This window comes from Chelonoidis abingdonii, chromosome 6 (genome assembly GCF_003597395.2).
Source record: "Chelonoidis abingdonii isolate Lonesome George chromosome 6, CheloAbing_2.0, whole genome shotgun sequence".
NCBI lineage: Eukaryota > Metazoa > Chordata > Testudines > Testudinidae > Chelonoidis > Chelonoidis abingdonii.
In genome coordinates, this window is record NC_133774.1 from 80,500,640 (window position 1) to 80,523,779 (window position 23,140).

General features: G+C 43.0%; 1 protein-coding gene and 1 long non-coding RNA gene across 3 annotated transcripts in view; one reads left to right on the top strand and one right to left on the bottom strand.

Moving 5' to 3' along the window:
* Positions 1-23,140, bottom strand: part of ZNF608 (zinc finger protein 608) — a 109,914-nt gene that overhangs the window by 11,329 nt on the left and 75,445 nt on the right. The gene's annotated exons all lie outside the window — the stretch shown is intronic.
* Positions 1,227-10,432, top strand: LOC116831027 (uncharacterized). Its single transcript, XR_004375120.2, has 2 exons — positions 1,227-1,287; positions 9,940-10,432. It is a non-coding gene; the product is annotated as an uncharacterized LOC116831027 (long non-coding RNA).

Here is a 23,140-nt window from a genome sequence, read left to right on the forward strand (position 1 = left end):
AAACATAAGGTAATATTTGAATCAGTTATCATTTCTCTTTAGAATGCATGATGAAAAGATTAATTTCGCCTAGGCAGAAGAAGAGACATGGTGCAAAATGTTAGCAGATACACAGAAATTCATTCTAAAGAACTAAATATTTAACTAAAAATTGCACACACGAATCTTATGGTTTGTATTTCTCTACGCTCTCCTTATTCTAGGTAGCTCTAGCTTTCCTACAATGGAAATAATAATGGCACTGTGCCAAATATGTTTCCAGTCTGTCTGCTTGCTTTGTGTTACCAGAGTGATTTCTAATTTTACACTAAAACTATCTCACTCTGCAGCACCAATGTAAAGTAAACATGTAACCCCCAGCTTATTTCCTTAGGGCCCTTTTAACAGCAGGAAAGTATTTGAAGTGCTGTTAGCTAAAGTACTAGGGAAGAAGGGATTTCCTTGAAAATTCTCAATAGCAGATTTGAAAATTGTTCCCCATATGGTTTTAAGTTGCTATTATTATAACTTGACTGTAGAATATCATATATTGTGGTAACATGGTCTAAAGAAAAAAAATAAATCACTCTTCAACCAAGGTTAAAAACAGGTTCCTGGGATATAAAAGATCAGGCTAAAATTTCTGTTTAGATAATCAGTTAAATAATTTTTTTTTTTTATCATCTATGCTTTGATACTAACAAAATGGAATAGCTGGAGACATATATTTTATCCCGACCCCCTTAAAATAAAAAAGAAACAAACACCTGACAAAGCTATTGGGGGTGGGGAAGTGATGTTTTTCTCATCATTTGCTCTCTAGGGCATCATGTGTGGTGTCAGATACCTTTCCAGCTGCTTAAAATTCTTCAGCATGTCAGCTATATTTACAGCACGGAATATATTTGTATTGCCAGAAGGTTACTGCATTTTAGCTTTAGATGCAATAGGCTGAAACACTGTGTTTGAAAGTCTCTGATGTAGCACAAATGTATAATTAAAATTGCTTGAAAGGAAACATGAAAGAAACAACAAGCCCTCCATTCTTAGAGTAATAAAATTAAAACCAGGAAAAGTCTGCACAGACACTTAACATTTGTCTGCAGTGAAAGGCTTTTGTTATTGCATTCCCCTAAGGGTTTCACGTTTCCAGCAAAAGCAGGCTTTGGATTGGCCAACTCCTGCTGCGAACATTATTATCTGATTGGCTGGGCTGAGCACTGCAGCACAGACCACAAAAAGCAAGTGCCTCAGATAAATGAGCTTCAAAGGGGAAAAATGATGCAACACCACAGAACAGAGCAGAAAGTAAGTGAGAGGGTGACTGAGGATTTGGCTACACTTGCAGGTGTGCAGCGCTGTGAGTTACAGCTGTCTTCGAACAGCTGTGTAGGGAAACTGCTGGAGTGTGGCCACACTGACAGCTACCAGCTCTGCAGTGTGGCCACATTTGCAGCATTTGCAGCGCTGTTGGAAGTGGTGCATTATGGGTAGCTACTCCACAGAGCACCTCATCCCACTTTGGCGCCGTGGGTTATGGGAAGGGGGCGGAGGGGGTGGGTCATTCTGCTTCCTGTCTCAACGACCCGTAATGCATCACTTCACATCCCAGCAATCCCTGTTTTTCTGTCCACGTTTGGCGCCATCTTGACTCTCTCAACGGTTTCTGTGCAGCGCGATTTCTGTGGGAAATGGAGCCCGAACTGCTGAGGAGTACGCTGACGAGTCTCACCAGCACATCACGTTTGGCAGTTAAGGAATAGCTTAAGATCCAAAGTGATGAGGAGTCCGACGATGATAGCGAGTCGCCTGATGCGTCTGATACTAAATTGCGTCTGGCATTCACGGAAATGCTCAGCACCGTGGAACGCCGCTTTTGGGCTTGAGAAACAAGCACTGAGTGGTGGGATCACATCGTCATGGAAGTCTGGGATGACGAGCAGTGGATGCAGAACTTTCGAATGAGAAAAGCCACTTTCATGGGACTGTGTGCTGAGCTCGCCCCCATCCCCTGCGGCGCAAGGACACGAGATTGGAGCTGCCCTGCCGGTGGAGAAGCGGGTGGCTATTCCACTCTGGAAAGCTGGCAATTCCAGACAGCTACCGATCGGTCGGGAACCAGTTTGGAGTGGGAAAGTCGACCGTTGGAATCGTGTTGATGCAAGTTTGCAGGGCCATTAATCACATCCTGCTAAGAAGAACGTGACCCTGGGAACGTGCAGAATATTGTGGCTGGCTTTTCACAAATGGGTTTTTCCCTAACTGTGGGAGGGGCGATAGATGGGATGCGTATCCGATTCTGGGCACCACCCACCTAGCATCCGAGTACGTTAATCGGAAGGGTATTTCTCTATGGTTCTCCAGGCGCATGTGGATCACCGTGGGTGTTTCATTGACATTAACACAGGCTGGCCCGGAAAGGTGCATGGTGCACGCATCTTTCGGAACACTGGCCTGTTCAGGAAGCTGCAGGCAGGGACTTTTTTTCCCAGACCGCGAAGGTCACAGCAGGGATGTCGAAATGCCCATTCTGATCCTTGGAGACCCCGCTTATATGTTAATGCCATGGCTCATGAAACCATATACAGGGAAGCTTGACAGGAGCAAGGACCAGTTCAACTACAGGCTGAGCCAGTGCCAAATGACTGTAGAGTGTGCTTTGGCCATTGAAGGGGCGCTGGCAATCTCTGTATGGGAAGCTAGACTTGGGGAAAGCAGCATCCCTGCGTTATATCCGCGTGCTGTACCCTCCATAATATTTTGTGAAGGGAAGGGTGGAAAGATTCAGTCAGGCATGGACCTCTGAGGTTCAACGCCTGGAGGCTGAATTTGCACAGCCACAGAGCAAGACTACTAGAGAGGCCCAGCACAGGCTTGCAAGGATTAGGGATGCCTTGAGGGAGGAATTTGAGGCTGAAAACCAACAGTAAGGTTGTGCACCTTGCATAGGAGTGAGGTACGTTGGTTACAATGTTAGTAGGAATCTGTGTTTCCTAAGCTGATTGCAGTGCTGTTTCTTTCCTGGGCTAAGGTATCTTTGACTTTCTGCATAAATAAAGACTGTTTTCAAAGCCAAGAATTCATTTATTGGAAAAAAAATAATTTATTGACAGACATACAACATTTTGGGAACCTAAAAGGACAGGGGGGTGGGGGTGGGAACTTTACAATCATAGTTTGAATATCTCTTGTCTGGAGTGCTGTGCAATGACTGCTGCGCTCAGGATGCTGTACTGCATGGTGATGGGGTGAGTGCAGAGGGTAAGGGTCGTAGTTCTCAGGGCTGGTTGGTGAACGTACAGGTGTTGGAGGCAGCTGGTGTGGTAAGAACCTGGATGCTGGGGAAGGGGGTTTGAGCTGACCATTGGGGCACAAGGAAAGAGCTTTGGGAAGGGGGGTGGGCGCACGCGATAGTGCTTCTGCCTGCATGGCTACGAGCGCCTGGATAGAGTCCGCTTGGCACCAGGACTGCTTAATCAGCTGCTTTGTGCTTTCTTCCTGGCCCGCTGCGTTTTTCTGGTAAAATGGATCTGCTTTCCTCCCTCCAGTCTGGTTCTTGATTCTCTGGACAGAGTGATCCATAACTGCTTGCAGCATGTCTTGCTTTTTCGCAACTTCTTCCGTAGGTTTTGGAGTCTTTAAGCTGTTGATAACACGGGCAGCCGAGATCTCAAGGTTGCTTGTGGAAAGGCAAAAAAGGCAACAGTTTAACAGAGGCAGCATTGTTTACAATCTCACCCAGACAGTTATTCCCCACACAGTGAAGAGTTTACAGTTCTCACAATAGCATAATTTTCCATAACCAAAGGGAGCGCACATAACCCACAGGAGCCCCGAAATGGTGAGTAAAGGGACTGGAATTGCTTTCAGCGTGCTGCAGAGGTTCTGTCCCATTGAAAGCAAACTGCGTGCATGGGGCATCATACTACTGAACACTCTCACTCCACAGGACTAGGCACTTATACACTGAACGCCACTCTCCAACATTTTCCACAGAGAGTTAATCCTGTAAGACTATCTCTCGCTGCTGCTAGAGGTACCTGTGGAGAGTAAGAGTTCACAGGCCCCTGTCTTCTACAACGCAATGCGGAGTTTCCCCTGGCCCCTAATGCAGCTTGCCTGTTGCAGCATGGTCGTCCCTCACCCCTCACGGCACAGTGGCGCGGACTGTGTTAGCCTGACTGGGGACAGGACCACAGGACCCTGCTCTCCTATAAACTTGCGCAAGTTGCATTGCCCACGCTCTGGCTGAAACTTTTTGAAGAAGATTACGAAGGCCGATTACCCGCGACATGTATACGACCACATCAATGGCCGCATATTCCACATCTAGGCATGCTGCATGCAGCCCTAACCCTCCCTCCTCTCCCAAGAAACAAATTCCATCCTGAAAAAAAAGCTTATACCGGGAACCGCTCCTCTGTTTGTCTTCACACAAGTACCGGCTGACTGCGACTGGCTAACCTTCCTCCTGCTTGAGAATGAAGCTCCCTGGCTGCATGCCTCCATGGGAACTCCCCGGTGTCTCTCCCCAGCCCCAGTACCCTCACTCCTCGGATTTCTCCACTCCCAATATCCCTCCTTCTCCTCCACCCATCTTCCCCCCGCTCACTGAAGATGTCCATAACGGGTCGATCGGATTGGCCAGTCGGGGCTCACCCCAAGATATCGCGTCAGCTCAATTTGTTTGTAATAACGGCAGGTCGTGGGGGCAGTGCCGGACCAGCGGTTTCCCTCACGGGCTTTGCAATAGGCACTCCGCAGCTCCTTCACTTTAACCCTGCACTGCAGCGTGTCTTGGTCATGGCCCCGTTCCAGCATGGCCCTTGATATCTGCCCATAGGTATCGTAATTCCTACAGCTGGAGCGCAGCTGGGACTGCACAGCTTCCTTCCCCCAAACACTGATGAAGTGCAGCAACTCACCATTGCTCCATGCTGGGGCTCATTTGGTGCGTGGAGGCATGGTCATCTGGAAAGATTCACTGACTGCACTCCACACCTGGCTGAGCAAACAGGAAGGGGATTTTTAAAATTCCTGGGGCATTTAAAGGGCAGGTCACCTGAGGCCAGGGCAGTAGAGTTAGAACTGATGAGCAAAGTGGCTGAACAGACATTCTGGGATACCTCCGAATACCTCTGGAGGCCAACAACAGCGCTTTTGGTGGCCACACTGGCGGAGCAGTGCTGCATCACCAGCGCTGCAGTCGTTATTCCCCAGGCCGAGGTGGAGCACAGCCAGCACTGTAGCCAGGGAGATACAGGGCTGTATGTGCCTTGCAAGTGTGAACGGTGAGTGAGCTGCAGCGCTGTAAAGCCATCACCAGCGCGGCAACTCTCCAGTGTAGCCAAGCCCTGAGTGAGTGAGAGCGACTGTATATGCAGAAACTCTTATCGGACAGGAATTATCCCAACAATGAGAGAGGCTTGCCTAATGTTTCTTGACTCTGTAAATCAAACACTGGTTTGTTTGCACTAACTAGGCTTGCCAATGTGACGAAAGGTTACTGTCTGCTAAACTGTGTTGTGTTTCTACACTGAAACTCATGTCATTGAACTGTTTAAGATAGCGTTCAAACCTATTTAAAACTGTAAGAACTGAATTTGCTCACAGGAAAACAGGATTAAGAAAAGGTTTATTTAAAAAAGAAGTCATTAACCATTAATCATCTGTGGCGCTGTTTAAGGCAGGGTAAGGTTTTAATAAATAATGGCCTAAATGAAGCTGATACCTCCAAATAGTAAACCATTTCAATCTGTTATCATTTATAGAAGCTTTAGCTGAGTGGTCAGTAAAACCAGAGCAGTATTATACTGTGACTGATAAAAACAAATAAATGAGGTAGTTTCATCTTCAAGAAGCAGGAGGAGAGAGAATAGTTCTACCCTTTGAGAAATCTCATCCATCTACAATGGTCCTCTGCATGGGAGCTTTATAGTTGCAGATTGATATTCCTCTATAAAAATATCTATTTATAACTGTGTGTCTGTAAAAATAAAACAAAACATATCCAGAGTTGCTTGCATATAGATCTCCTATATGAGAGCAATCCACACAGGAAGTGTACATTCAGATCACATATGCCACTAGAGCCAAATGAGAATGGCAAGTTTTGGCTTTGGGAAAATAAATGGTATAGCATTTTACTCAAGTGCTGAAATCACTTCATGTTTTGTGATCCCTGGACCTACTCAAGTGAATGGGCAAAAACTTAAAAGAAGGAAGAAAGTGCCAGTGAAGAGACATGATGAAAATTAATGATTTTCACTGGAAATTTGGTTTCTGCAAACTAGAAGTTCCAAACTAAATGTCAACTCTAAATTTCAGAACCATGGGGATATATTAAAATACTATTTCAGTGGTAAAGTTAATGCTTTCATCTAATTTTGTTCTAATGACCATAACCGTGAGTGGAAATCATAGATCTTTCCCATCTTTAAAATTCTATTATGCTATCTAGCCCATCTCTCTCTGCTACTACAGAATTGTTCCCTAAAGTACATTTTCAGTATGTTGTCCAGTCTTGTTCTAAATGTACAAGGCAACTGGGCGTCTACGTCTTCTCTTAGGAGATTATGCCAAAGCATTAGAACTCTCTGTATTTTCCTCATATTCTGTCTAAATTTAACCTTAGTTAAATTAATTTTGTTACTTCTTGGTAAAACCACCTGGATCATCCTAAATCATTCTTCTTCCTTTTTATCAGAGGGGTAGCCATGTTAGTCTGGATCTGTAAAAAGCAACAAAGAGTCTTGTGGCAATCTGTTAGTCTTTCATCTGCCACAGGACTCTTTGTTGCTTTTCTCCCTCTTTGGTGTTTATATACTTGTATACCATTATATTTCCCTGTACTTAATAATGTTAAATATATGTAGTTTTTATATTGTGTATATATAGAGTATATGTATGTTACATTTTTTTTAAAAAAAGAAAAAGCACAGAGACAGGCATCAGAAGTAGGCACAAGCACAGAATAATTGAAATCAATAAGTAATTCAATAATTCTTAGAAGACATTCAAATGACCTTCCAGTATAAGAAAGTCAATACTGTATATTTAAAATAATCATGTGTCAAGCAAATAGGAGTAAGTTCTTTCCTTATAAATCAGTTCTACTAACATCCTACTCATTTTTATTGGTCATTTCTAAGGCATCAATCCTTAACTTTAAGCATGTGTATAGTCCCACTTCAATGGGACTGCTCACGTGCTTAACTTAACGACGTGCTTATGTTTTTTTGCTGGAATTGGGTTTAAACTTCCTTTTAATTTGCCAATATCTTTTTGGTAACAACATGCCCAGAATAAAACAGAATGATCTAGGTCACCTCAGAGACACATCTGTAGAAAGGAAGCCTTCGCTCTCTATTCTTTAAGAAAGGTATGGAAGAGGATGAATTCTCATTCCTTCATGTACAGAATACAGAATCTCTTTAGCCACAGGGAAGTCCTCTAAGAATGTGCAGTGAAGGAAGCACTTATAATCAACTAAAATTATAAGAGACATGGTTTGAGTGAACAGAAGTAACATGGGATTTTAGGAATGCCTCATAAGGAGACATACAACTGGAAGGCCCACTGCAGCAAAGCTCTAGAAGATGAAAATGGATGTGATCAAAACACTGGATAGCTAGAAAAAAAAAATGACTTGTTGAATCTAGTTAAGATGTAGTATAATTGGCTACTTTAGTCCAAATCTTTATCCTGGCACACAACTCAAGTAACAGAGCTACATAACTGGGAATTCACTGGGGACTGAGGGGGAAAGAGATCTTCAGTTCGAACTGGAGATGGGTGTGAAGTCTATTTGAACAGGGATTGCAGCACCACCTGTCCAAATCTGGCATCATCTCTAGATTAATGTGAGTTGTCATAGTGAAAGGTAAATGTATGGGCTAATGACCAGGTTACCACCCAACTAATGTCCAGGATGGGTACACCAGCCAAAAAGGCTATGGAAGTTGCCTGTGACCTGACTGAGCGAGCCACCAGTTTGACTGATATTACACCTCAGGGTAATCAGTATCTTAAATGCATAAAGTTGGAAATCCAGGAAGAGATCCTAGAGTGGATACTGCATGGCTCTTTACTCTTCTGAAACAGAAACAAACAACTGAGACAAAGACTTAAGAGGCCTAGTCCGATCCAAGTAAAAAAACCAAGGTTCTTCTAACATATGAAGCATGGAACTTTTCTTTATTCAAAATGAAGCTTTGGAAAGAAAGTCATCTGTGATTAGAATGACTGACTGTTCTTGAGGATAAAAGGTATCTCCCTCACAAAATGTGCAGGTTCTAACCACCAGTCCTGGGAGGATAAGACTTGCGCAGGTACTTGAACCACCATATCCATATGATAATGGGCCTGTGACTACACCAAGGCCAGCCAACCATGTCGTTCTCTGGGTTGTAGCCTAGAATGCTACACCACACAAGTGCATGCCGCTACCATATGTCCTAGAATTTTGAGACAATTCCAAACTACAGCGACAGGGTGCACTTCTAGCTCTACAGCAGTGACCTGCATTGTTTGGAACATCTGTTCTGGCAGCAAAGCCCCAGCCTTTGTAGAGTCCAGAGCTGCCCTAATAAATTCTATTCTTTGAAAGGCATGAGGATAGATTTCTTTGTATTGATTAGGAGCCCCCAGAGAGTGTCAAAAGCGGACTGAATAGTGGCTAGGGTTGAAGAGTACCGGAGACCTGACGCAGCCTCTTAGTAGTCAGTCATCCAAGTAGGGGAACACATGGACACCCAACTTTTGCAGGAATGCCACTACTACAGCCACGCATTTTGTGAATAGGCTAGGGCAGAAATCAGAAACCTTTGGCATGCGGCCCATCAGGGAAATCCGCTAGTGGGCTGGGACAGTTTGTTTACCTGCAGTGTACACAGGTTTGGCCAATCGCAGCTCCGATTGGCCGTAGTTTGCTGTTCCAGGCCAATGGGGGCTGTGGGAAGCGGCATGGGCCGAAGGATGTGTTGGCCGCCGCTTCCCGCTGAAAGGCAATATTGCAGATTGGCTGTGGAATCTGTTGATCACAAATCTGAGAAACCTTCTGTCAATCTCCATGTGAGAAGAAGCATTCCTTTAAGTTAAGAGCAATGTACCAGTCCCCAGGATCTAAGGAAGGGGTAATAGAAATGCGTGCCAAAGGCAGCACGCGACCTGATTTTCAGTGGCCACACTGCCTGGGTCCTGGCAACCAGTCCGCGGTGGGGCTCTGCATTTTAATTTAATTTTAAATGAAGTTTCTTAAACATTTTAAAAACCTTATTTGCTTTACATACAACAATAGTTTAGTTATATATTACTGACCTATAGAAAAAGACCTTCTAAAAATGTTAAAATGTATTACTGGCACTCAAAAACTTAAATTAGAGTGAATAAATGAAGACTCAGCACACCACTTCTGAAAGGCTGCTGACCTCTGCACTAGAGTAATCATACAGCCTTTTGTTTTCCTTGTTTAGCTGCCTTAGATCTAAAATAGGTCTCAGAACACTCCTCCCCTCTCCCCCCGCCACACACGCTTTGCCTTCAGAATTCGGAAGTAATAGGAATAAAATCCCTTCTACTGAATGACATGGGAGCTTCTTGTATGGCCCCCATGAGGAGGCGAGACTGGACCTCCTGATGTAGGATGCTTTCATGAGAGTGATCCCTGAAGACAGGGAAGGAGGTAGAAAGGGGGGACAGAAGGGTGTATTCCAGTTCCACCATGCTTAAGACTTAATGACCCGTGGCAATGCGGGTCAGAACACTTAGGAAGTGGGATAGACAATTGGCAAAAATTGGAGTGGTAAGAGATGGTTCTCTGGTGAGTGGTAGACTGCTCTCAATCAACAGGTCAAAATGCTTGTTTAGAGAGGACCCAGCTTGCCTAGAAGAACTGGTAGCTGCAGAAGAGGAAGAAGGAGGAGGATGCCTCTTGTAACTTCTGCTCCTTTTTTTGAACAGGTCTTAGGAATGAGGCATGAAGGACTGAAACCATTGGGACTGCTGTGGGAGGAACAGCTTTCTTTTTGTCGCTGTTGCATAGATCTCCAGAGGCTTAAGGGTCTCTCTTGAATCGTTAAGACTATGGAGCCTCTCATTGGTCTTATTGGAAAAGAGAAAGGGAACTTCAAATGGGAGAGCTTGGATGGTTTGTTGCTTCTGTGGGGGAAGACCTGATGACTGCAGCCAAAATGAACATCACATAATGATTGAGAAAGCCATAGCTCAAGCCACAGAGTCCGCTGCATCCAGGCTTGCTTGCAATGATGTTTTGGAAATTAATTTCCCCATTTCCCCCATAGTACTGAACTCCTACTTTGCCTCATCGGGGCCTTGTCTTTGAACTTAACGATACTATCCCACAAGCTGAAATCGTAGAGACCCAGCAGAGCCTCTGGGTTCATGATCCTGAACTATAAAATTCCTCTGAAATAAAGCTTTCCACTTTATCAAATGGGTCTCCCTTCTTTGTTTACATAGACCATTGCTGCCATTGTCTATGAATACCAAAAATTTTTTCCCCTTGACATGCAGAAGGAACTCCACCCAAGCTAAACAGATGGTTCAGTGCTTCCTTGATATTTATATGGAGACAGAGATCCTGAGGCAACCAAGGTCTAGCTTTTTTGCTTCTTTTCTTTTCAGGGTAGAGGCCTGGTATCTCCACCTCTCTTTCTGTTAGCAGCAGCAACTACCAGGGACCCTGGATGACGTTGGTTATAGAAGTGCTCAAATCCCTTTTGTATCCTTTTAGCAGTGGGAGGCAGGGAAGATGGGGTTCGCTATAAAACCTTGACAGGTTCCAGCTTAGCCTCATTAATAGGGAAGGCTACCCTAAACAGTCCTGCAGAGGCTAAAATGTCCATGGGCCTGAATGACCTTTGCTGCACCTCATATGGGTGGAAATACAGAGCAGCAGCCACCTCCTCAACAAGTCTTGATGAGCTCTGAAATTATTAAGAGGAGGAAAAGCAGACTCAGTTACTACCACCTCATCAGGCCATGAAGAAGAAGAGGTTAAAGATTGTTGAAGAGGTCCCTACTTCAGTTCCTCCACAAGAGCGTCCCGAGCACACGGTTCCCACTGTCCGACACCAGTCCTGGGGGAAGGAAGATGGTGACCTTGCTGCAGATGATCTCTGCGTCTCGCCAGTATTGAAGGGTGGAAAGGGAGCAGAGAGGGTCTAGAACAGAGGTGGGTAAACTATGGCCCACGGGCCACATCTGGCCCACAGAACCATCTTGCCTGGCCCTGGAGCACCTGGGCCAGGGGGGCTACCCCTGGCCCCTCCCCTGCTATCCCCCTTCCCCTTCAGCCTCAGGTTGCTGTGCCACCAGTGTTCTGGGCAGCAGGGTTGTGAGCTCCTGCTGGGCAGCAGGGCTGCGAGAGTTGCTGGAAGTAGTGTATTAAATTGCTCCCCATAGGAATGTGCTACTTACGGAGCACAAGGACTGGCAGCCGTAAGTAGTACATTCCTATGGAGATCAATTTAATACACTACACCCGGGTAGGGAAGGCCGTGCCTCTTCAAAAAGCCTGGCCCCCGCCCCTTATCTGCCCCCTCCCACTTCCCGCCCCGACTGCCCCCCTCAGAATCCCTGAACCATCCAACTCCCCTGGCTCCTTGTCCTGACTGCCCCCTCCTGGGATCCCCCACTCCTAACCGCCCTCCCAGGACCCCATTCCCTATCCAACCCCCCTGCTCCCTGTCCCCTGACTGCCTCGACCCTTATCCACACCCCTGTCTCTGACAGGCTCCCACCGGGACTCCCATGCCTATCCAACTGCCCTGTTCCCTGTCCCAACTGCCTCCCCGAAATCCCTTGCCCCTTATCCAAACCACTCCCACTCCCCACCCCCTTACCATGCCACTCAGAGCACCAGGAGTGGCAGCCATAAGTAAGTAGCACATTCCTACGGGGAACAATTTAATACACTACACCAGCCCTCCATACAGTTTCAGAACCCTGATGTGGCCCTCAGGTCAAAAAGTTTGCCCACCTCTACTCTAGAATGTGGAGGGAAGCCCAAAGGGGACCAAAAGAGCCACTGATACAGAGGCAGGACCCAGTTACCTGTAAGCCCTTGGCTCATACAGTGCCAAGGCTGGTACCACAATGGGCAGACACCCTACTGGGGCTGCTGGGTATGCTCAGGTCGAGACTCATATGACCTGACCTTAGAGTCTGATAAGGAGTCCGCTTTCTCAGATCTCAGTGGAGCTGACCCCATCAGTGCCGGGGAGACCAGCTCTGAGTCTGGAGATGGGGGTACCAACAAAATCATTGCTGGCTTCCCTCTAAATGGAATCCTATGTAGAGAGCTACTACTGTAGAAGCCACTGGTACCGAACAGTGCTCTGGGGCTGGAGCTGGGACTGCAGAAGCATAGGCTTCCAATCCCAGTAACGGGTGAGATTCCTGAACAGCAGGGGAAGCTGGCATTGATGGGTTACGCAACTCTCTAGCTACCACAAAAGTCTTAGGTGTAGACGGCACCGGAAAGGGCTCCTGAGTCTGCAGTTCTGAAAGATATGCCAGTCCTTTCGGGATTGATCTCAATGGACAATTATGGTGCTCCAGATTCAGCAATCCCTCCTGGCTTATGGACTGTGTCAGGGGGTGACTCTTTGAGCGCACCTCTGAGTCCTTGCCTCCGCTTAGTACCTTCACTGTAGAGTTTGAAGGCTGCGGTACAGAGCCTTTGGGAGATTTATATGTCTTTTCTTAGGTACCGGCAACAAGGATCTGCCTGTGGACTCAGAAAAGGGGGAGCACTCCTAACTGATTCAGATGTTCTCAGTACCCGTTCTGAGCAGGAAGGGTCTGGCGTCAGGTGAAGTGCAGACTTCAGTAGCAATTACTTGAGTCTGGCAGCCCTGTCCTTTTTTTACTGGGGTTTGAACCCCTAAAAATGTGACATTTGTCACTCACATGTGCCTAGGGTACCAGATGTCCTGATTTTATAGGAGAGTCCTGATTTTGGGGTCTTTTTTTTAACATAGGCTTCTATCCCCCCCCGGTCCCGATTTTTCACACTTGCTGGTCACTCTACATATGCCTCTCACAGACACTCAAGGCAGCTAGAGTGTGGGTCGCTCACTGGCATAAATTTATTACATGACTGACAGGAGCATAAGCATTAGTCTGGTACAGAGCCCAGTATCCAACCAGGAACCTCACTCTAGAAAATTACTACTCTAAACTTATTCTTATCTCCAAATATAGACAAAACACACTACACTAGACTATATATTATAAACAGTACTAGAGGGAAGCTTTACAGACACAAAGATCAGTGCTCCAACAATCATCACTGGCAGTAGGTAGGAACTGAGGCATGGCCCTTTATACCTGGGCACTCATACTGCCCCGTCAGGTACTGCTTATGGGAAAATGTCTGATAAATGTGCACAAGGCAGGTGCGCACACACCTTCAGTGGAATGGATGTGCAATCACTCAAAGAAGAAGGATTATTTTTTCTATTCATTATACTACCCCTCTTCAACCCATTTCTTTAGCATTAATTCAACAGGAGGCACAACAGGAAAATATTTTGAGGAAACCAGGGGTACCATGCTATCTGCACATTGTTATTTCTTCCATGGGAAGGACAAAACTGCTCAAAAATACTAAGGGAAAATTAGTGTTCTATTCAAGGAGGGAGAAAAACTCCGACATTTATAGTGTAATTTTATCACAAAATACTTAGATTATAAATAGATTATTCTCTCTTCAGGGAATTTGTCCTTTAAAAGTACTTAGTTGTAAAGTGCCTAGCACATTTTTGATGCAGTCGTACTAATAAATATGATTAGGTTAAATAAAAATACCCCTTCCAACCTAGTGTAGGGGTTTGAGCACAGTTTATAAGGTATGTATGTAATAGCAAACAACATAATCCCAAAATCGGAGCATACATTCCCTTTACAATTTGGATATATTATTCTATTTTCAAGGTAACAAGGACATTCACAATTAGGGTACTTCTGTAACAAGCAATATGCTGGACACCAAGCAGTGTCAAGCACACAGAAATCAAAACAGCCAAGTGTAAGGAACAATCTTTTTCAATATTTCAGAGGTTGACACTCCTGCTGCTGTAGTTTTCTTTTTTTATTGCAAAGTGGACACAAGTAACCAGTTCTCCAAGAAAGAAAGTGTATTACACCTTTAGATTCTCAAAAACAATCTAATAGAATGAGACAGGATCATGTTACCTAAGCTGGTCAATATTTTTTTGTACCAACATCCATTGACCAGTTAGTCAATAGCTCAGTCAAGTTCTTACATTAAGGCCTTAATGTAAGTGTAAGAGATGCCAAAGAATAGTTAGGTGCTCTCCCAAAGACCAATGAAATCTATGGAATCCTTTTCATTGATTTCAGGGGGCTCTGGATCAGGCCCTTAGGAGTGGCACAAGATCTTATATGAGAGACATGTATTTTTATTTCAAATTTGTTGCAACATTCTAAGGGCTTTTCATTGCCCTTCAGCTTCACAGCCACATTGTAGGAAGTGATAATTATGGCAAAAATAAAGCTAAACCAGCTGTGAAAACAGAATATCCATAAATATCCCCAAGGACACAACAAGGTGTTCCCAACAATATTTTGGGAAGGTATTACTCAATTTAGTGCATATGAAGGGTAGAAGCTGTAAGCATGTACTGGAGTTTTGTTATTGTATGAATGTATGACATGAAAAGTGAAAATTTAAAATACAGTCACTTCATCAGCAAGTATAAGGAAGAAGTATTTTGTATGTTTTCATGATGTGGTGAACCCACTTTTCTTTTCCTTCCTTCTTTTCATTCATTGGATACCAAATACCAGGCCTGAAATTCATTGGCTACTGAATATCAATCTAGATAATAAGGTATGTAACACAATTTTGGCAGGGGAAATGTCTATATTATTTCAGCAGTGATTTAAAAACAAAAATCAGTAAAAGTAAATATCATAGCAGTGCTATATATGCTAAGCATTACGATACATGTAACACTAAATTCTCTTAGTGTTAACTACACTGTATACAATTTAGGAGACCGGTTGTGACATCAGTAAAAAGAGAGAAAGCATAAATCCTGTCTACACTGTTAAACACAAGGATCTCAACTGGGCACTAGGGATCGCCAAGGTAATGGTGGCAGGAAGGAGGGAGTAATTCTTCTCCCCCAGACTGTAGGTTAGGAATGGGGCCACCTCAAGCCTAATACTCTGAGTAGCTTCAGAAACCCTTGCAGTCACCCCAACAGCCCTGCAGCGGAAAGGACTAGACCAGGGTAGGCAACCTATGGCACGGGTGCTGAACGCGGCACGCAAGCTGATTTTCAGTGGCGCTCACACTGCCCGGGTCCTGGCCACTGGTCTCGGGGACTCTGCATTTTAATTTAATTTTAAATGAAGCTTCTTAAACATTTTAAAAAACCTTACTTACTTTACATACACCAATAGTTTAGTTATATATTATAGACTTATAGAAAGAGACCTTCTAAAAATGTTAAAATGTGTTACTGGCACGCGAAATCTTAAATTAGAGTGAATAAATGAAGACTTGGCACACCACTTCTGAAAGGCTGCTGACCCCTGGACTATGTAAGGTTATGATAATACATTATTTGCTTTCATAGTTCTGTTAATAAATCATAATAAATGTAAGCCAAGATTTGTTGATAGTGCTCAAAACTTTGAAAATGAGGGCACTTATTTAGGTTCAGAGTTAACAATTTAGGAGCCTAACTTTAGGTCTCAATTATTGAAAATCACAACTTTATAAAATATGTCATACTTTCGAAGCACTGCACAAGTAGCCACTAAATCAATTATAACAGGAGAGCAATAAATGCTAACCGGGGATATAGATCACAGCACCTACCAGAGAAATGTTAGTTTACTTATGAGATCAACTCTAACCTATCTTCCTAAATAACTCAAGGGCTAGATTATAGGGCCAAATTCTCTGCTAGTGTGAATGGATGCAGCATTGATTCCACTAGTGCTGTTTTCATTTACTTCAGCAGAGAATTTGGTCAGTAAAGTAAAGTCATGAGGTTTACACAAAGATCTTCTGAATATCTTCCAGATGATTTTCCAAAGGCGAGAACCATTTTTTCAATCAAATGCCTAAATATGGGTTAAGTGGAGTTTTGCTTGTTTAAAATATCTATCTGAATGATAGCCATGCCTAATTTCCTTGGCATGCTGGTGTACCATGGAGACTGTTCTACTTTTAGACAGTTTTTGCTCACTCGAAGCCGCAGAGAAAAACTCCCAGACAGTAAGTACTGCACTTCTTTTTTTGTCATTGTGTCCCAAACAAAGTCAAATTGGAGAGACTTTTATACCAAACCTTTTCTGATTTAGCAGCTCTTGAATGTCAAGACCAATCGCTGGACTTCCAAATGGCATATAGCCACATTGTCACTTGACGCGCATACACTATCATACAAAATCAATTCTGAATATCTTCATTATCGGTGAATTTCTAAATTTGTACACAAATCCAATTCAGACTGGTATTTGGCCTTTTCTGATGAATATACATAACACAGATACACCTAAGATAGCCCAAATTATGGCAAACTGTTAGCCATCAAATAAATTGCTGCCCAAGGATTAAACTAGCTTTATTCTACACTTGTGACCATCAAGTAAGTTCCGCTCATACCTATTTGACATAATTGTCCACAGTAACTAAAGTATTTCAAGTGTCAAAAAGTATGAGAAGGAAAGGAGAAGGAAAAGCCATAATTTAGAAGACTAAGATTCATATATGGTCTGAACATTTTATTTTCATTCATTTTGGAGGACCAATATAACTCCTGTGCTCCATAACAGTCAACCCAGACTGGCATTAAAAATTTTATACCACAGCATCATCCATCATGTAACCCTCCATCTATCCATCCATGTACAACAAAAACAAAAACCCTTAAACATTTTCATATTATACTTTCAAAGCTAATTGTACACTTTTTTCCTGTTCCATGACTTCCAAGAAATTTTTCAATAGCCTAAAAGCCACAAGAAATGAAGAGTGAATTTGTCTTACAGTGATACAGACACTCTATATTTTTCACTAGTTTTATCACGTAATACACGTAACATCACTTAAGAATCTCACCACCTACAACAGATACATATGTTGCAGAAACCAAGTTCAACAAGTTTGGAACTGTAATGATTGTCAGGTGACAGAAAGTGCAAGATGGGGGATTTTTATTTATTTAGTTTTTCCCCAGAGAGCCCTACTGCTGGGTTCAATGTTTGAAGAGTCACTTTACTCACATCCTGTAATCAAACCATCTGGAACACAGATCTGTGATTAGTCACCTTGAACACTGGGCTTTATCTGAACAAATGTACAGCAGTGGAGCAGAGGAGATAGGGCAGCATTAACAAAGAGAACCAAATGAAACACTTTATGCCTTAGTGTGCTGCTGCTACAGTCATAAACCTTTGAAACACATCACTCTAGTGTTAATGTACTACTTTATGAAAGCACAGTGATCTTAAAGATTAAAGGTCTGAAGAAAGACTAAACATTTCTGGTTTAGATAGTGTTGCCCTGTCGATGGCTAGGGTAGGTTGGCATTATTCTATTCACGTTAATTTATAGCCTCATCAACAAGGTACCAGACTCAATTCATTTTCTTGTGATTTCCAGTAGGTTTTGAATAATGTCAGTTTACATTTGCCAGGTGTTTAATCCAAATACTGCGCCTTTATTTCTCCCTTAACTATGAAGTCATCACCATAAGTTACTTAAAACAACAAGCATCTTGTCTTGAAATGATTTGTTATTCATTTGGCTAGTTGCAACATTTACACAACAAAGATTATTTCTTGTAGCTATTGTTTCTGGCCATCAAGAAGACAACCTTTTTATCCCACGTAAAAAAACTCACAGAAACCTAAAGATTTCTCCCAAAGCGCACAGAACAAGCATTGAAAACCATAAATGAAGAAAGCCTGTTTCCCCATGGGCCCGCATGCTTTAATTCACAAAAGAACACACAGCCACTTCCATCACTGTCACATCCCCTGCAGCCTTTGTTCTGAAGCCTGATGAGCTGTATTGATTTGGGAAAATCGTTGAGCTTCTTGGAAAACTAGACTCTAGCTTATTCACCACCATCTATTTCTTTCTCATGAAGACAGTTGGTCAATATTCAGTTGACTGGTCAGCCAAAAGAAGCTCTTGCTGCTTTTCTTTTTCTTGCCTCCCTAGTAACATTATCCTTTCCCAGCTCTAGAATAAAATACAACAGCATGTTAGAAAGGCTTGTTGCTAAGGGTGATATGAAATGGTAATGTCTGTGTGCACAAAGCAACCACCTAAATGCTAATGTTAGGGTAGTTTTAGAAGCTAGTATAGTGTAAAAGCCTAACCCCAGTATACCTTATTGACTTTTCTGTATTATATTTTCACTGTAGGTTTCCGTTAAATAATTTTTAAAATATGCCTTGCTTAAAGTATAAGTGAACTCTATTATTCTATTTCCACCATCTACATGTGAGTAGATAACTGATAATGCAGAAGTTCCTAATTAATTGAGGGCAAAATCCTGCATTCTTTTCTTAGGCAGCAAAAGACTTAATGAAGAATGAGAGTTAGCCGCAATAGGCACTGCAGATTGGCCCCAAATGACTGGTAGACTTAATGCAAACTGAACCACTACACGAAAATATGAGCCACTTGGAAGAATGGTTTCCAAAACTATGAAGCCACAGCCACCAATATAGCCAGTTCACATATAGTGCAGTAGCAGCATGGCTCTGGTGGCACTTTAAAGGGTCCATTGCTCCGGCTGCTATGGGGAGCCCAGGGCCCTTTAAATCACCACTGGAGCCCTGCCGCCGCTACCTTGGGGCTCCGGCAGCGGGGCTGGGCCGGTGATTTAAAGGGCCCAGGCTCCCCACAGTAGCCAGAGCCCGGAGCTCTTTAAATTACCGCTGCAGCCCTGCCACCGCTACCCCGATATAACGGCGTTTCACTTATAACACGGTAGGGATTTTTGGCTCCCCGGGACTGTGTTATATCAGGGTAGCGGTGTACTGTTATCTGACCTCCAGAGTGCAACTTGAGATTTATTGTTTTTAAACTCTTATCTTTTCCCTTGGTCAGAGCAACTGACCCACTTCACTGTTCTTCTAAAGTTTAAAAACAAAGCTGCAGACCTAAGGTTTTGGTGCCAACTGAAATATAGTTAGTTGAAAAATCTTTTAATATCCGCATATTCTGAACAAGATCAAATCTGTTTCAGAAAAAAATTATTTTTTCTTCAGCAGCACTTTTTGTTCTTTAACTGCAATAATCATGTTTTTTTATTCATATTCTCTAACATTAAAAGAAGTCATATGGTAACAATTTTGATATAGAAAAGGAAACCCTCTTCTGTAATCTCCCAAATGTACCACTCGTTTCTCAAGGAGAGTTATTTTGGTCAACGGCTTTCCACACACTGTTATTGCTTTGTGGAACACATGGCCAGTCTTCTGCATTATACTACAGAGGAAAGAAAAAAAATCCACTGTCTTTGCTTATACTCCCAGCACCACATGTCACTTGAGATAAGCAACAGAATGCAAGGCCTTTCAACTCCTCTGTCACACTCACTTCCTGCAGTCTATATTAATTACAGGAGCTCTTCAGCTAGTTACGCCTCCCTCAAACTCTTTCACCTTAAAAACCAAGTAAACAGAAAAGCAAAACAAGATTAGAGGTAAAAAAGCAATAGTGTTTAAATGAAAATAATGTAAGACACACACTGTCAGGCACTCAGGAGTCCTTTAACAATTATCTGCCTCCTTCCTATTCTCTCTCAAATGTCAGATCACAAAAGCACTGTTTTCAGCAGTAAACCGTTGAGAAACAGCTGAAGAAATAGAAAAGCTCATTATTTAAAAAAAAAAATTTGCCAAAAGAGCTCATAGTAATAAATAAACAAACAGCTAGCCAGCATTAACACACATCAACAGAACTTTATTTTCTGGCTCTAAGTTATGCCTTGGTAGAAAAATGCACTGGGAGCGTAAATGCAAAAAAAAACAAAAAAAAAAACCCCCACCAACCAACAATAAATCTTCAAGTGTCTTCAGTAATTAGTCCCCTATCGCTATCTATGGTGATAAAAGGTTGCCAGGTGTGAACACGGGCACAATTATTTGTCAAAAGTGTGGAACAATTAATGAAACATAAGCAAGCAGGGGACAGGAGTGAAGGAAGCAGAGTTTGGGGGAAGAGAGGAGTAAGGATATAAACAAACATAACCCCCACAAAAACCAAATCTGTGGATTGCAGAAACCAAAATGCAGTGGGAACAGGCTGACAGTTCAGCTCAACCTCAAAAAGCTGCTGCTGATCCATGTATCTCGTTGGGACCAAAGCAGAGCTTGATATAAATTATGATGCTTTATTTAAAGTCAAAACGTTTATTTGCTTTTGTGCCAGCTTTGGAGCCTTTTCATCTCTAGATACCAGGCCCAAGAGAGAACACATTCCTATAGCTCTGTTTGCAGCCAGCTGTGGCTTCACTAAATCATAAAGCCTCCTAACAAGCCATTCTTTACAAAGGCCAACAGCAGTTACTAGACATGATCACTTCTCTATTATTTCACTCACTGGAATTTAAAACAGCAGCTGAAAATACTGAAAGCCACTAAACTGCATTCTACCAGCGTGCATGTCTGCATTAAGTTTCACATATCGTTTAAAGGCTTCATTGTCCTCAGTCTGGGGAAAGGGTAAGTAATGGGGAAAACACCTGAGCCAGATGCTCTCAAGACAAACGGGATAGAGTTTGTATGGGATTTCTTATACATGAGTCTCTAAGGAGTTCCTATTACCGTAAATAAAAGACCAGTTCCCCATTTTTATTTGTCATGAGGCTTTGGCCCACATCTTACATGTCTGTGTGGGTGAAATCTTTCAAGGTCTTCGGGCAGTAACATCACATAATGAAATGTCACAGTAAAATAACCAAAGCTAGGAAATGAACTCTAGCTAAGAACAGTCAACAATAAAATGTACACTAGAGTAACCTTAATAACTTCCAGTTACAATGGTTCCAGTGTTACAATGATTCATTGTAACTGGAAATTATTAAGGTTACTCATCTTCCAGTTCGCTGTTTTACTCCCTCAACTCCACTCCTCCACACCCTCTTCAGATTAGTACAAGACAAACATCTCTCACCAAGAACCTACGAAGCTTGACCTGTTCCATCTCCTGGACTATCTAGAAAAAGGGGAGCGGGAGGCTTGCGTATTTGAGGACATCCCTTATGTAAAATTCCTTACGACCACCAGCTTGGTTTGGAAATTGAAGCAGTTATTGCAAGCCTCATGATGCAACAGCCAGCAGTTAAACACCACACAAAAGCTTTGCCTGAAATCTCCACCTTCTAGATTACCAAAAAAAAAACCCCAAACATACAAGCAAGCAAACTACTAAAAAAACACACCCACACAAAATAAATATTACGGACTACCATGAATCCAATAATCATGCTCTAAAGAAGGGCTCTAGGAAAAAATGAAGATGGTTAAATGCTAAATAATCTTTACAGTTCCCCTCTGACAAACCAGTTTTTCTAGAAACTAATAGTGGTTTTCTTGCCACCTTCCCCTGCTGTCCACATTCCAAAAATCTTATCTTTTAGTAGGGGAAAAGAAGCCCAACACAGTTACAAGTATTTCAATAACATGCTTAGAGACCAGCTCTTTTCTGTAAACAAGCCTAATGAAGTGTGACTAATAGTGTTCTCCTTGAGCAGAGGAAAGGCAAAAAGGGCCTTTGTTAGCATTTACTGAAGCAAAGTAGGCATTTTGTTGGGGCAGAACAAAAGTTAGCTAGTTATTGATTGACCAACCTCAGTAGGTGTCATAGTCCAGTTCAACTTTTTCTTTAAATTACCCCACAAGTGGGTGAAACTGGTACTCTCTGATTAACCAGTTGGCTTATCCCAGCTGTTCACCAATATTGATGGAATGCAATGGGAAGCTACCAGAAAACCAATTTCCCCTTAGTGATCAGTACACTTCAAGGTAGGTATCTCTTCTTTTGACTGTGACTGCATGGACAGTTTTCCTATCCCTCCCCTTTGTGCACAGTATCCCCATTTCTCCATTTATTAGCAAGAGACAGGCTAGCTTTCCTTGACTTGCTGTGATCCATACAGCTACTGCAGTTTCACTCTGCTTGTAAAGCTGATCCACCTTTGACTTTCATAGATTTAGAAACAAAACTGTGTTAGACACTGAGCACAGGACAAATCATACACAACATTTCAGCAGTAGCCCTAATATTGAAAAACTCCACAGATCATGTTAGCTGGGAAGCTTTGCCCAGATGACCCCACATGTCTCTCGCTCTCTCTCCTGTGAAAATGTCATTGACACTATGGCCAGGTCTACACGAAGTGCGAAAATCGATTTTAGATACGCAATTTCAGCTACGAGAATAGCGTAGCTGAAATCGATTATCTAAAATCGATGTACTCACCCGTCTTCACCGCGCGGGATCGCTGTGCGCGGCTTGCCATGTCGATTCTGGAACTCCGTTGGTTTTGGTGGAGTTCTGGAATCGATGTAAGCGCGCTCAGGGATCGATATATCGCGTCTAGATGAGACGCGATATATCGATCCCCGAGCAATCGATTGTAACGCGCCGATACGGCGCGTTGTATAGATAGCGTGGCCTATGATAGAAGCATGTTTCAGTATTAATGAAAACTTACCTGGCTTCAGCAAGAGCAAGAAGAGGCTGAACTCTCAGCCATGACTTACTTCTTACCTTGGTCAGACAAACAAAGTCAAGATAAAACTTGCCTTACTTGAGAGTCTATGCACAAATTTCTGTATAAATTATTGGCTGAACTTTAGCCTCGTCTGAAACACTGGCCCCTCAAGCTGATAAGCTATGACCCCAGGTGGCACATCAAGTTCTCTCAGTTGAGGCAGGAACATTATTGCTTTGCACAGGGGACTGCAGCCTGAGAGCCAATCAATCAAGCTCCTTGACAGTTTTTACAGCCTCTTAACATTAGGCCTAAGTCAAACTCCAGGGCTCCTATTGTTCACATTATTATCATCTTTTTTTTCTCTGCTCTGATGAAGTTAGGGCAAGTCCAAGGTTTCAATGAGAAAGAAGGCTATT